Below are 16,382 nucleotides of genomic sequence, written 5' to 3' on the forward strand. Positions count from 1 at the left end.
AGACATGGTACAGGCAGAGGGGAGAGCTCCATGCATGTCTTCATCTAAAGGCTGCTAGGAGAAGACTGGCCTCCAGACAGCAAAGCCCTTGCCCACAGTGACACGCCTACTCCAGTAAGGCCACATTTCCTAATAGGGCCACTCCCTGGGCCAAGCATATTCAAACCATCACACTGTGTGATCAAGCAAAAAAGGTAAGCGTGGTTTCTAGTGAGTGTCAAACTCGGGCTCTGCCATACATGGCCATTGGAAAAGTTACCAAACAGCATTGTGCCTCAGTTTACCTATCCCTAAAGTGACAAGGGTAGTACTGATTGTGTAGGGTTATGTGGACTAAATAAATCAGTATATATCAAGATCTTAGAGAACTGCTAACATATTGTAGGAGTGAAAACACATTTTAGAATTTTTTTCAAGTGATTTTATGACACATGGTTTGTTGAGAATTTTTTATCTTAATTATTGAAAACAAAGTTCTTAGATATTTTTTCTGCTTGTCGTGTCAGAACTATAACTTATTTAAGAATTAACTTATCAATACACTGAAAATATAGCTCAGAGTCTAAGAGTGCTTACTGTCAAGCACCACATGGTAGCTCATAACTTCAGGCCTCCACTAGCTTTTGCACATACGTGATGCACAAAACCTCACCAAGAGGCTCACACTTAAAAGTAACTAGAATTTACTCGTGCATACGTCTTCTTAAGTGGTGTGCATAAGTCAACCCAACTCAGCTTTTTAAAGATTCAGAGAAGATTTTTTTAAAAGGTCTCTGGATAAGTTTTCTCAAATATCAAATACAGGGGCTGGAGAGATGTCTCAGCTGGTAAAGTGCTTGCTGTGCAAACATGAGGATCTCAGTTCAGATCCCCAGTATCTGGGCAAAAGCTGGCATGACCAGCCTGGTGGAGACAGACATAAGTGGGTCCTTGGAGCTTGCTTGACAGCCAGCCCAGCTCAGTGGTGAGTTCCAGGCTAGGGAGAGATCTTGTCTTAAAAATATAATAGGAAGCAGTTAAAGAAGACAGCGGACATTGGGTGTCTGACATCCAAGTGTGCATGTGCACAGCACACAGGGCCGTAGTTACCGGGCTGCTGTCCTTAGAAGAGCTGTGTCGGTCCTGGAGGAGACTGGGAGGCATTGATTTCCATTATCACCATGATATTTCTGATTACTCAAGTACCTTAAACTGAAGCCAATCTGGTAGCAAATCCACAGCCAGAGACTTCCACCCTGAGTTTGGAAAAATGAAGGTAGTGTTTTAGAAGATAAAGTTTCTAAAGCCATCCCCCAAGTCCCAGAAGCACAGAGAACTCTAGTGTGTTTCAAATAATGTTTCTAATCTATGCCCATGTATTCTTTTGAGGGTATTTAATTGAAGCATAATTTTAAGAGTCTAAGGTGAGTGAGTGTGTGTGTGTGTGTGTGTGTGTGTGTGTGTGTGTGTGAAGACAGAGAATAAAAAAAATGAGATTATGCTTTTTGAAAGTTACAAAACATATATTCATACCTAGGGAGACATACTATCAAAATCACCACTCTTTGTTCTAGGGGGAAACATTGTAACAACTCATTTCATTTGCATTGATGTAAGATGAACAAGTGTTGAGTTTTGTGCAGAAATGGTGTAAGAAACCAGTGGAGCTTGAGCTCTAGGCAGATGGCACATGGTTGTTTTCCCTTCAGGGCTAAGATATTTGATGTATTCTTGGGAAAGAAGTTAGTGGGGTTTCATGGGACCCAAGGAAGCTGGGGAGGAGTAAGCAGAACTCAACGCTTTGAGTGTCAGTGTCACTAAAATGTGTCCTGGGGTGAGGTCAGCTGGCAGCAAGGACCACAGATGACTCTTAAAGGAAGCCTGGCAGGGGAAAGGTTGAGTCTGGTGCCTGGCACTCGTCCCAGAGTTTGGACTGGCTGAAGAATGAGTGTGTCTGGTCATGACTTATCTACAATGATCTAAGCATCACTTAGATGGGACAGGGCATGATTTCTGCCTTTGTCCATATTAAAATGCTACTCTGCCACTGAAGAGTTATAACTGAAAATCCCAGGTTTGCCAGTGCGGCACAGTATAAACTAGACCAGGGAGGCGGGAGACTGCTTCTTTTTTCTCCGGTGTGGTGCTGCAGACTACCTCCTTTTTGGGGTCTTCTGTCTGAGTAGAACGGGTCTCTAGTGGCAGACGGGTATGATTCGGCGAATGACAAACAGACCGGCACAAGAGAGCATGTAGAATCTGAATGTAATTTTCTAAATTGAGCATCAAACTTTTAATACAGAACAAACAAGAGAAGCCAGGCGGGACACATCCACAAGAGTTACAGTGACACAAATCAAAGGATTGTATACATCAAAAGACCAGGGGCACCAGGCAGCTTAAGGAGGAAGCCAGGTGTCAATTGTTAACCCCCACCACCAGGAGTTCCCAGTAAATCCTTGATTATGCTGTTCCTTTAGGCCTAGTGGAAAAAAAAAAACTGTTTTGGGGGGTTCTGCTCTAGCAGACCTTCTCATGAATAATGTAATACCACAGCCCCCCCCCATTTCCTAGGCCTTGGTAAATACTTGAATATGAAAGTAACTTCCAGTAAAATACTATAAGAAAGCATGCAAGACCCTCCACAATATTGCAGGGACAAATCTGGGGCATTCCTAGCAATTAGAATGCAAGGTTCCAGGAGGCTGAGTTTCTTTGAAACTCTTTGCCTCAGGACTGCTTCCAGGTTTCCAAACCTGTAATGTGAGTCACTACTGGTGTGGATGTAGCAGTGTGGGAGGAAGTCACTCTCACAGCAGCAGAGGGAGTGGGCAATTCAGGTGTTAGACCTGACATATAAAATGGTGGGTTCTTTTATTAAAATCAGAGGAACAAAACACTGTAAATATAAATTACTATGGTTCACTGGGGTCCCGAAGCATCTGCTTGGGTGGTTACAGGTCAGTGAGCCTCTGGAAGCGATGCAGAAGTGGCTGCCTTCCAGAATGCCAGGTGTGGCAGATATGGGGTGGGGTTTCCATGTAAGTGAATGGGATATTTCCTTTTACAGCAGGCTAGCGGGGATGACAGCTGCCGAGAACCGCACAGTGAAGAGAATGCGGTGGTACTCAGTCATACTGTTTATTTATTATTATATTAGTTATTCCCCTTCCTTGTGGCTGGTAACGTAGGATACTCCTAACCATTATATTCCATATCTCAGTGTCTCAGAAGATCATGACATACATGACAAACAGTGGGAAGCATGAACAGTCACGATAGCACTTTGCCATCCTAACTTCACTTCCATTTTTTTTAACCTACCTTGGCCCTGATGTTGCAGTGCCATTTGAATTTACCTCTTAATACACTTTTCAGTCACTGGCCCGAGTACTACAATGGAGGTAGGAGATTTCACTGTGGTCTTTCCCTTCCGGAAGTTTCTCTGTAATGCCGACAGGGGGTGCCCTTCCAAGACTTAGCTCTAACTGTATCACCCTGTTACAGCCACTAGAGTTGGTAGCTTTCCTTTCTTTCGATGCGTTCTTAGTATTTACTGGAGGAAAGCCCAAGTTATAAGTGAAAATTCCAGGACTACTGACTACTTGCTACTTCTTGCGCGTGATCCAAGGAGAAAACACCATTAGTCACTTCTTAATTCACCCATTCCCTTTCTAGCATTCTATTTTAACTCTGTTCTACTAACCTTGCATCCTGTTTGAATAATAATATTTAGCTTCTTACCACCATTCTAAAATTTTGCCTTTAATAAGAAAACTTTTGCTTTAGAGATTAGCCATCTGTCATCCCATCTCATTTTGAATAATCCGTATGTTCCAAGAACTACAGGCAATTTGAATATAGTAAAAACGAGAAGCAGGTATTGACACAGAGCAGAATCTGCTTATAGCTGGCTTGAAGAAACAAATTAGAGGTGAACTGTTCCTCAGTTGTGGTTCTTTAAAAAATTCTGCCTGAAAATGGCAGAGTCTCTGCACAGAGGTCAGGTGACCTTAGCACTCTGTGGATGAGGAAACTGCACATTGCATGGTAGGTGTCCTTACCGTCCAAGATGCTAATGACAGGAAATCTGTGTAGGTTGATGGCTTCAGTTTCCTTTTTAATAGAAAAATATTAGAACGAGGCTATGGAAAGCTGGCCGTGTGCGGGGTCACAGGAAGCCGGTGTTTTGGGAAGGCAGGTTCAAGCCTTTGCTTTTCTTATAACAAACATACCATACACACAAAGCTTGCGCAGTGCTGACCGGGACTCCAGCAAATCTTCCAAAGGGAGTATTTGGAGGCTGTAGAGATGCCTCCAGAATTAAGAGCATTTGTTGCTCTTCCAGAGGACACCAGTTTAGTTCCTAGCACCATGTTGGTCATTTCACAACCTCTGGTAACTCCAGCACGATGGGATTTTCTGTCCTCTGCAGAATACACATGAAAGACCTAAATACGCATGAAAGATACACACACATTCATAAATTAAAAATAACTATTTAATATAAATATTTTGAAAGTGTTATGATTCTGCCTCACATTGGTATTTTAATTAAGCCCCCTCCCCCCAAAAATTCTGCAGAATATAATAAGTAGTGCTGAAAAGAATGTGAATCTCTTCCGGGACTCTTTTTTTTATTATTATTAAAGATTTAATTCTTATTTTTCATTAAGTATGTGTGGGAGGATGTCATGCACATGAGTAAAAGTACCATGGAGGCCGGAAGAGGGGGTTAGATCCCGTGGAGCTGGAGTTAGTGAAGACTGTGATCTGGAGAACATAGGTGCTGGTAACCCAGCTCAGGTCTTCCGGAAGAGCAGCATGGGCTGTTCACTTCTGAGCCATCTCTCTAGCACGACTTCCCAGAGCTTTTATGATAGAGAGAAGAGTGTGTGGTGGAAACAAGAACAGCAACAATGTATGTGGAGATTATGTATAAATTGTATAAATGTTGTAATGTCACTTATAATACATTATTGTTAAATAAATACCTTGTTCCCCAAACTTACAATCTAGTAGAATTACTTACTTAATTAATTAGTTAATGGCATCATTTTATTATTATATGACCATTTATTATTATCTGACCAGAAAGGTCAGAGTTAGTATAGTACACAATCCAATTTTAGAGATTTATAAGGGAGAATGAAGCTAATTCTATTTAGAAAACTCTTGGAGGGCCTCTTGGAAGAGGTAGCATGTAATCTCATAGAACATCAAAAAGGACACTGTTGTTCTCAGGGTTCGTCCTCACCTGGCTGTTTTTATGCCATCTTATCAACACCAGGTGTTAGTGTGGTCACCTCACCAGTCACAAAGACTAATCCTTAGAGAAATACACTCTTAATTCTAGAAAGGGTCAACCTAGAATGCCCAGCATCATTTTCTATTTCTGCTTTCTGTGATGTGCATTATTGGCTTCAAGGATCTTCATTTGTATATGAGTCATATTCCATTTTATTCTGGTACAAATATTGCTTTGTGTCTGAGATGGGTAAAGTCCACTTCTGAGCCTGTGATAGCCGCTTATCGTGAGCCCAAGTTAATGATAATATCTGTGGGGAAAGAAGATTTTTACTAATCATTAACGACCCACCTAAAAATAATTTTAGTATGTATGAAAATAAAAATTATGGTTATTTCTTTGCTTAGTCAGGATAGGAGAATATGAAAAGATGATGTGTGTATTCTTTTAGGGGAAAAGGTGGGTTTAGAGAGTAATTCTAAGAGCATCGCCGTGATGAGTTAATGTTCTATAATGCAGGACTCTTGCTTAAGAGGAGAATGATTTCAATATGTGTGTCTCCCAAACTCCAAGTTAGCTTTATGTTGGGAAGCAGATCGTTGGCATGGGGTTCATCAGTGTTAGATCTGTCTTGAACAAGTTATGGAAGGGACCTGTAGCATCTCTGAGCTTAGACATGTGCTGAAGCCTTGAGTCAGCTGATGAGTGACTTAATTCTTGGCAAAATGTACCTGATGACTGAATTCACACGACTGCCTTCTGGAGACCTGTCCTTTCAAGTGCCAGGAAGAGATGAATTAAGAACTTCTTAAAATACTAATGTTTAAATATAAGTACATATTCTATGTTGAGCATATCCCCACCCTGTGTTCTCACAGTGTATTCCCACCCTGTGTTCACATTGTGTGTCTCCACCCTGTGTTCCCACTATGTGACCCCACCCTGTGTTCCCACCGTGTCCCCACCCTGTGTTCCCACCATGTGTCCCCACCCTGTGTCCCCACCATGTGTTCCCACTGTGTGTCCCCACCCTGTGTTCCCACCATGTGTCCCCACCCTGTGTCCCCACCGTGTGTTCCCACTGTGTGTTCCCACCCTGTGTTCCCACTGGGTATTCCCACTGAGTGTTCCTACCCTGTGTTCACACCATGTGTCTCCACCGTGTGTTCCCACCGTGTGTTCTCACCGTGTGTCCCCACTGTGTGTTCCCACTGTGTGTTCCCACTGGGTATTCCCACTGAGTGTTCTTACCCCTTTTCTTTTTTCTTGCTCCATCTCCTCCTGTATCTCTTTCATTCTTTCAGACATCTTTACTTCTACGTTCATGTCATACATGCATTCACATGATTTTATGCATCTATGTTAAATCTAGGGACCATGCATGAGAGAACATAACATCTTTCTGAATCTGGCTTAAATCACTTAATACGATCCTCTCCTATTGCATCCACTTTCCTTCAGGTGACCAACTTAATTCTTCATCACAGCTAGAAAAAATTCATAAATACATAACACATCTCCTTCATCTATTCTATGTGGTTGAATAGCTGTGCTGATTTCATAACTTTGGCATTGTGAAGAGTACCACAGTAAACACAGATGTGCAAGGACCTCAGTGACATGCATGCCTGGGGTCCTTTGGGAATGGAGTCTCAAGAGTGATATAGTTGGCTCCTATGATAGATCTGTTTCTAGTTTTGAGAAAATCTTCCATCCTGGCTCAGTTAATTTACCTCCCCATCTGCAGGGTTATAGGGCTCTCCTCTGTTCGCAGCTTCAGCATTATTTATTGCTATTTTTCTGAACTGAAATTCCAAATGGCTCTGGACATCTTCTGGTGATACTCACGTTAGGATTTCTGAGCACAGGTTCACTGGATTCCATCTCACTTCATTTCCTGTTTCACCTCAGCCACCATTGGTTCTTAGTTTTTTCAATTAGGACTCACATTCTCTGCATGTCATCCTGAGACTATTCACATGAAACCTCTTCTGCTAATGTGGGCATCTGAATGAAGTGTCTTGTCAAGGGCAGGCAGCTGGTAGATAGTGGCCTTCTCAGGTCAGCCAATTAAGGGCCATAAAGAATTATTTTTCTATGTTAATTTTTATAAAAAAAAGATATATTGTTTGTTGAGAAAGTATTTCCCAAAAGAACCAAGAGAGTTTAAGTTTAAAACCTTAAACTTAAATGGTATTCTCCATCTTCAGAATTCCTCCATGTGAATCATAGTTATTCTTAGGCTTCGTGTTTTTCTTTGTCATTCTCTGGATGTTACTGAACCACCCAGGAAGACTTAGTTTTCTGTTCAGCTCACTGTTACACTATTTTAAAGCAATGCTGATGGATTTTGTCAAAATAAATTTCCACAAATGAAACAAATTTGAGTTTCATGAAAAAAAATAGAGGTGTGATTCTACAGCAAAAATATTTCTCAACTAGTAACAATAACTTTAAAAAATCTTATGTGTTTGGATGCTTTGTCTGCATGTATGTCTGTGCACCAGATGTGTTTCCAGGGTCCACTGAGGCCAAAAAAAAAAAGGCATCAATCCCTTCAAACTGGAGAACTGGAGTTGCGCACGGTTGTAAGCTACTGCGTGGCTGCAGGGAATTGGACCTCTAAAAGAACAGCCAGTGCTCTTAATCAGGAAGAGATCGAGATTGCTCCATGTCAGTAATGATCAATTCTGATAAGGAAGGGTTAAAAAGACCCCATTCCAGACTCATCTGCACTGAGTCATTGCTCGGCTATTCCCTTGGGATGGAAGTGTAGCTTTGTCATTGTCACTCCCTCATTGGTCTCTCAATGTTCCCTCTACTTTCTGGCCAAATACCAGTTAACAGGTATCCAAACATGGCTATGTCCCAGTCCTTCCACATTTCAGCCCTTTGAATTTTAGAGAATTCCCAGTATTGTCTGGCATTTGTTTGGCCTGGCCACTTGGGTTGCTTCAACACATATCAGCTATAATTTGTAACATTTACAAATTTGTTTAATAGATGTCTTATTGAGAACTGTAGCATGATAAACAATTATGTTCAGTTCTTTACTCTCCTATACTGAGTATCTACACTATCCATAGGATGAAGGTATTCTTCTCTTCCTTTTGACTTCAGGCTTAGCTGTGGGATTTGCTTCAGTCAGTGAGGTAATAATTGATGTGATGCAAACACAGGCTGGATGTAGACTTACTCCTGGCTTTATGATAAGAAAGGTATGCTCAGTGTAGTGTGATATAGGAAGGATGAGAGACACGTGGTGTGGACCTGGACCAAGCTGCATTTTAAAGCTAAGTCAGCAGAAATCCAGAGAATCCACCAGTGTGTGAATGAGTAACAAGTATTTGCCTTTAAAAGCCATTGAGTTTAAGGATTCTTTACACATGAAAACTGCCACGTGCCCCAGCCTCTAGCCAGCAGAGGTGGGGAAAAGACGACACGTACACCAAGACAGGGTTCAAGCAGCTTCCTGCTTCCCACATCTCCCCCTTTTTGTTTAATTAAATTGACTCCGGGATCGCATCTGTCTTAGGTTGCCCTCATTCATGTTACATCCTTACCTGTCATTGGTGTGGTGAACTTCCTTTCACCAGCCTGCCTTAGGTTGGTATGCGCATGTGAAAGTCTTACCTGTCATAGATTAACAATCCAGCATACTGAGCCAAACATGGGGCAAATTACCTGACTCTATAGCCGCCATAGCTTGAGTCAACAACCGTTTATCGGCCTGCACCCATCTGTGCATGTGTATCATCCATCAGAGCATACCAACACATACAGCACACAGCAAAAATCCCAGAAGGCCATTCTTCCCCAATCCTTGAGGAAGTTGAAGGCCCCCTGGATCATCTCCAACCACTACTGAATGGTGGCAATCTCCACACGGGTGTTATTCACTGCAACAATGGATGCCCGTAATTCTTTCATCTTGTTATTGAAATCACAACTCCAATTTCCTAATAGCATTGATCCAATTTTGCGGGACAAATTAGCTGCACGAGAAAAATTCTGATACTGCGCAGAGGTTACACAAATTCCTGACATATGGGTTACACATGACACAAAGACTAATTGCTCCAGAATATCTATCTGCCCTTGGAGCAAATCCACTCTCTGATTTACTAATAAGATTCCAGTTTTCAGCTGAGAGTTTATTCATGGTGGCTGCGCTTTCCTTCACTTCCTCTTTCCCCTTTATAGGGAGGAGGTGAGGGGAAGGGAGATGCCAAGGTTTCAGGTGGCCTTCCTCTCCTAAAATTCAACTTAGATATCATGCTAGTCACTTCATCTCCACTGTCAGATGATTCACCCGAACTTCCTTCCTCACTCTGTTGTTCTTTAGCCTCTTTTCTTTTTTGCTGGTCACTACGTTGAGACATAACCTCTTTTACTTCCTCTAAAGCTGCCACCCCCTTTTCTAACTCAGCAGCATGCTTCCCACTTTTGTCTGCGAGGCCAGATTTAACTAAGTTCCAAATTGCTAGCATACCTGGCGGCAAAGGGGCAGCCGAATCTGCTGTCTGCAAGTTTCTACCTAATCGTTCCCAATGCTGGAGGGTTACATAGTCCTCTTCTAGGAACCAGGGCGCTTCTCTAGCCACTGTTCCCAAAAATTTTTCTAGAGTCTCAGTTTTTAACTTCACTCTGCTTCGTTTGAGGAGCTGCACCAACGCCGCTCTTACTTTCATTTTTGAAGCAGCGGATCCCATGGCTTTGTTTCAATCTCCTCCTGCTCTCTTCACTTTAGTTTTTTCGTCCCTACTGGGAGCCAGACCTCAGCTCGTAACCCCAGGAGCTTAACTTTGTCCCTGTGCCGGGAACCTAACTCTGTCCCTATACCGGGAACCTCCTCCTAGCGCTAGATTACTACTCTCTACCATGGAACTCACCCGTAGCTCTTGATTCTTGATTCAGCTGCTCTTTTCAGAGTTCCCCATACAAGCCACCAGATGCCGCACGCCCCAGCCTCTGGCCAGCAGAGGTGGGGAAAAGATGACACATACACCAAGACGGTTCAAACAGCTTCCCACTTCCCACAGAAAACTGCCTGAAGCAAGCAGGACAGCGCAGGGGCTCTCTTCCACACACTAGATGGCCTTTTATCTCCATGCTTCTTAGGCTTCAGATGATAAAAACTTAAATATGTTCTGTTCTTTATGTGTAAAATTTATTTATTAAACTTGTGCTGAGTCCTACATCTGCATACAATAAGAAGAGCCAAACATGTTGTTGAAAGACTTAGATTAAATACAAAAGGAAGGGAGAAGGATCCAGCTAACTAATTTTGCAGGAACTATAGAGGCCCATCAATTTTGTAGCATTCCCTAATCCATTATTTTTCCAGGGTAGGCTATGAACAGACCCTGCAAGTGTCTAAAAGTTACTAATCAGACACAAAGGAAACGAATGCACAAATGGGGGGGGGGATTACTTCTTACTACAAGAGATGTTTCTTTCTAGCTTCTATAATACCTATGACTATTTTATAGGAATTCCTACCTGATATCAGGTAATATGAAAACAGAATCAATAGACATTATCTTTAAGATAGGGTGAGTTGTATATATCCATAGTTAAAACAAGACAGCAGTTTATACACCTCTTATAAGAAGTCTGAATTGTAAGCAGTGCTGTTACGTCTTACGGGGCAAGCAGAAACGGGCCTTCTTTCAACCTGACTGTTCTGCCATCTTGAGAAGTCACCTCTATCTTCAAAGCTGCATCACGACTCAGGTGCTGAATTTCCAGCCTCTGGCTCCATATTCCAGGGGCACAAAGAAGGAAAGGCAAATATACAAATATCCATGTTTATAAGAATCTATGACTGTACCTCGTGCAGGTAGTCTAGACAGTTTGATATTTAAATGCATGTACATACTGCTGTGTACTAACTAAACCACTGTGTTAAGGAGAAATATGGAAGTAGACACCGAGGAGAGTAACAATCTCGGTTCTCCTCTCTCATTCTAATGGTCTGTCCCATCTCAGTGTTTCCAAGATCAGATACTTCATACTAACATTGATGTGTGCAGTACTTTTTCTCTGAAACCTCATGATTGATAGCAGGCCTATTGACTTAAAACTATGGAAATTCTTTTTCTCTGTGAGAATCATGGCACAATGAAATTTGTGAATTATGGCAAAAGCTTAGAAATTCTTCTTGCCTCGTGAAAGGGGTAGTAAAACAGTCATGTTTTGCTTAGTGACAAGGGCTCTAAGAAATCTGCTATTAGGTGATTTTTGCCATTGTATAAACAGTGTAGATTATGCACATGCAAACCTAGATGGGTCAGTCTGCTACAGCCCTTGGGTGCGTGAGATAGTCTACTGTTCCGAGGCTATAGACTTCTGAAGCATATGACTGTACTAAATAGGGCAGGAATCAAAGCAGACATGAACATTTCTGTATCTAAATATATCTAAAAACGGAAAAGGTATGGCGGAAAGATAATACAGGAAGTTAAATGGTTCACGGATATAGCTTCTCAATGTGAGTGAACTTGTGGGAGAGCACATTGCTATGCCTGAGGCAGAGAGTATAGGAATAAACAAAAATGAAGTTCTGTACATTACTGTCCACTTCTGGGGACATTATAAACACATTACACCTGGCCTACATTAAGCTTATTTAAAGTCTAGTCAGTCATCAATGGGAGGAGAGGCTCTTGATCCTGTGAAGGCTCTATGACCCAGTGTAGGGGAATGCAGGGGCCAGGAAGTGAGAGTGGGTGGGTTAGTGAGCAGGGGGAGGGGGAGAGGATAGGGGATTTTTGGAGGGGAAACTGGGAAAGGGGATAACATTTGAAATGTAAATAAAGAAAATATCTAATAAAAGAAAGAGAGAAAGAAAGAAAGAAAGAAAGGAAGGAAGGAAGGAAGGAAGAAAGAAAGAAAGAAAGAAAGAAAGAAAGAAAGAAAGAAAGAAAGAAAGAAAGAAAGAAAGAGGGAGGGAGGGAGGAAGGAAGGACGAAAGACAGACAGGCATTGTTGCTCATGCATGTACTAGTAACTCTGGTACTGCAAAGATATTGGGGAGACAGAGGGATTATTGAAGATTGCTGGCTCACAGAATAGGCCAGCTTTAGGGAGAGACTCAGTCTTCAAAGAATGAATGATAAATTGGGACACCTGACGTCTGTTTCAGTCACAGAGCCACACTCCTGAGCATACACATATCCTCACTGACTCTGTATTCTATCTCTTTCTCTCTAAATGTCTCTGTCTCATAAATAAATAAATAAATAAATAAATAAATAAATAAATAAATAAATAAATAAATACGTTTTTCTTCCAATAACAAATTGGCCCTAGCTTATGTTTTATATGGTCTGGAGAATGATCTATGAGAAGTATACATCTGGTTTTGAGTGACTGAGTTTATCAAGTCACAGCAAGCAAAGTAAAAGAATTAATAGCAAGTGATAGGTTGATAGGCTGACAGACAGACAAGTAACAAAACATCATCAAATACTGTGTTCACCATATCTAGCAGAAATCCACTGGGGAAGCCTTATTGAAACAGTCACTGAAGTCTCTTTGGTGAGCCTTCCAAGAAACAGAACAAATAACAGCAGAATGTTAGCATCAGCAGATCAGGGGCTAATAAATGTCCATCAGGAACCATGGGAGAAGCTCCCTTAAGGCAGTAGCTGAAGTTCTAGATGGAGAGAGTCCCAGGCAGAGTGTCCTCTTGGGGGACGCTTCCAAGTAAAACAACACATGTGCAATAGAGAGAAATGACCTCATCGGATCTGACAGTCGCTTCCAGTAGCGACCAACTGGGGAAACCGAAGCGGTCATCTTGAGCTTCCTTTGAGGAAGGTTCTCTCTGCCCTCTCTAAAGATGAGCTTTCCTGGCAGAACTTCTGGCTTCTCTTTCCCACTGGAGGCGGCATTATGTCATGAATGAACAATAGTAACAACTCTTGAAAATGCCTCACCTTCCAGCTGTTTATATTCTGAGAATGTTTGCTGTTATCACCCACACCCGCACACAAAGTTAGGGGTTCAGCCAGACAAGGGGCTGTAGAGAACACTTTGAGACGAGCCTCAACTCTGAAATGGGGAGGGGCAAGCCCACTTCCGGAGCCAGATGCTCAAACAACATCCCTCAATTTATCAAAATAGCATACATTAGAGCTTTGTAAGTTTTGCAGCTTATAAGATTTCACATTTCTTTTGACCTTAAGCCCTTTAATCCTTAGTTTAAAGTAAATAAACATTGCATGGCTATCTCTATATTCTATAAACATTTCATATATTTAATATAAATAATAAAATAATATATATTTAATTATAATGTTTATTTATTTATTTATTTGTTTGTTTGTTTGTTTGTTTATATATTACTTGGTTAAAACCAGAGATACAAATACATGTACTGCATTACCCAGGCTCAGGACCTTCAATGTCACCATCTTGCACCTTCACCACTGTGCCACCAGGTGCCCTTCAGGGACAACAGACATCAGGTTGACATCAGCTAGGACAATGAGACCTTCTTTACCACTTCCCAGAGCTCCTGAGGCTACTTTATAGGTTGCTTTTCCCCCTGTTTATAAGCACAAGGGATATTTTCTAAAATAACAACAGTGTAGTTAATACATATGCTAGTTGATAGTCGCTTACCGTCATCATCGGACATCAGACAAAAAGGCAGGTGAAGTAGTTCTTTACTAATGACATCAGAGTAAGTTTCTTTACCCCAAACAGGGGAAGAATGCCTTGCTCTGTCAGTGAGATGGCCATGGAATCACAAAGAGATGGGGACTTTTCAGCTCCTTCATAAGCTTCTGGCATCTCTGCTGGGGGCGGTCTGCCTTCGGCTATGGCACAAGACTACTTGAGTCTTCCAGTGTGGAACCTTTGTGTGCTAGCTGCTTTTCTGTTGTGATAAAACACCACGCGTGAGGCAACTTTTGGAAGACAGGGTTCAGTTTGTCTGGTGACGATTTGAGAGGGTTTGCATTTGTAATTGCAGGGCAGAGGCAGCAGGAGCAGGACACTGAGAGCTCGCGTCTTAAGGGGCAAGCAGGATGCAGAGAGAGCTGGCTAGATGTGGTTGGAGCCTTTAAACTCTCAAAGCCCACATACAGTTGACACGCTTCCTCCAGCAAGGCCACACCTCCTGAACCTCCTTAAATAGCACCATCAACTGGGAATGAGTGTTCAGATACATGAGCATAAGACTGGGGGATACCACACTTTGAGGTAGCAACAAGAAAATTAATCTCATTATCTTCTTGAACTATCTGTTGCTAAAGTTTCCCATATAACGAATTACATTGTTTATAAGAGTTAGGAACCTGTTTTTTGTGGCTGCTTTCACCCACCACAAGCTGATTTTAACTAGCTGAATTATCAAAGGTGGTCCCTCTGTCTGGTTGTGGGTATGTGTGTGGTTTTTCAAAACCTCTAACATGAACATTTTTTAGTTCAAAGAGACGTTACCTATGCACATAATTTAGAACAAATTAATTTCTGAAGAAATATAATTTATAGAGTCATAAATTTAGGGGTAAAGAGAAAATACAAAGACACACATGAAATTATGTGCCCCATTTGATATGAAATAAGAAGGTGTGTCTTCTCTATTGAGCCCGGAGGTAGTTTACCAGTAGACAAGATGAGTAAAGTCTGCTTAAGAGAACATGGAAAATGATCGTAAAATAGGTGTGCCTCTCAACTTTGTTAAGCATGAGTGTGTGTGTGTATGTGTGTATTTACTATTTGCTTTGTTAACTTTATACAGATTATTTGATCTCTTTAATAGTTGCTTAGAGTTAATTAGTAAAAATAAATATGACAGCAACTGGAGAGATGGCTCAGTGGTTAAGAGCACTGACTTTTCTCCCAGAGGTTCTGACTTCAATTCTCAGACACCACATGGTGGCTCACAACCATCTGTAATGGGATCTGATGCCCTCTTCTGTTGTGTCTGAAGACAGCTACGGTGTAATCACATACATTAAACAAACAGACAAGCAAACAAATAAATCTAAAAATACAAAACCAAACATATACACAAAGAATTAATATGACAATCCTGATTTCTGCTGAGTGAAATATGAAAAAGTGCATCTCAGAATCATTAAAATACAAGTGTACTGAAGAAATGTATATAAATGACCATTAATACTGAAAGTTATTAAACATACACTACAAAGCCTAGAGATACAAGAATTTATAAACAAGGGGGAGCTTGAGTTAAATATTAGAGGCTTTAAAGATGAAAACCCACAATTTTTATGTTTCATGCACACAGCTTACGTGAATCAAAGGATTATCCAGGAAGCTAAAAATCTTTATACGTAACAGCAGGCAATGAGAGTGAGAGAAAATGAGAATAAATGTACTTAAAAGTAGTAAGTTAACAAGTTGATATTTAACTGTCCTTCCCCCATTCTCAGAACTACCTAAAAGAAGAGAAATCAACCTTCTATTCTCTCTGTCCTTGGACTTTCCAGACTTACCCTGTGATTTCTCAGAGCAGAGACAAATTTTCCAGTGACATCAGTAAGAACCTTGAACTTAAGTAATGAGCATCTGCAGCCCAGTGCAGACAATGTTCAGAAACAATCCACTAGTAGAGACGAGTGGAGTATGCTCTAGGAAACGTGAAGAATGAGCGTAGAGTAGGTGTGTGCCTCTCAGTTTGGGTGAGCATGATAGTCGGCTGGAGGGCTCACTGCTAAACATCACTCTTGGTTTCTGACTCAGTGGGGACAAAAATTTTCATTTTGTACAAGCTCTACCCTCAGCCTGGAAACCTTGATGTGGGTGGTCCAAGGTGTAGGTGGGATGGAACTCATAGATACTTACATCCTGGGTTATATCAACCGCCTGCACCTTGCCAAGTGCTCGTTGGGATGCACCTCACGCCTGCCATATAAGAATTTTCAAGTAAGCTTAATCTGCGCTGCTCAGACCTGTAAATTAATTACCTCACTAATATGTTCAGAAAAGAACAAACCTGCCTCTCGAGGCTTAAGGGGTCTGCTTGATTTTTAATATTGGCATGTTTTTTCAGGTGCTAGGGTCAATCATTTCTCAAAAAAAAAAAAAAAGTTTTCAGTGTCATAATACTTAGTTAAAAAGATGAGTGTCTCCACCTAAGGCATCTTTCCTATATTCTACAGTCATGGATGAGAAT

General features: G+C 41.4%; 1 long non-coding RNA gene across 1 annotated transcript; it reads right to left on the reverse strand.

Annotated features, from left to right (window-relative positions):
• Nucleotides 1-4,597: 4,597 nt before the first annotated feature.
• Nucleotides 4,598-15,948, reverse strand: LOC110328721. The gene is made up of 3 exons (XR_002380874.1): nucleotides 15,703-15,948; nucleotides 5,237-5,308; nucleotides 4,598-4,850 (listed from the first exon to the last, which is right to left on the reverse strand). It is a non-coding gene; the product is annotated as an uncharacterized LOC110328721 (long non-coding RNA).
• Between the last annotated feature and the right edge of the window lie 434 nt (nucleotides 15,949-16,382).

The sequence above is a fragment of the Mus pahari genome, chromosome 10 (genome assembly GCF_900095145.1).
Source record: "Mus pahari chromosome 10, PAHARI_EIJ_v1.1, whole genome shotgun sequence".
NCBI classification, from domain to species: Eukaryota; Metazoa; Chordata; class Mammalia; order Rodentia; family Muridae; genus Mus; species Mus pahari.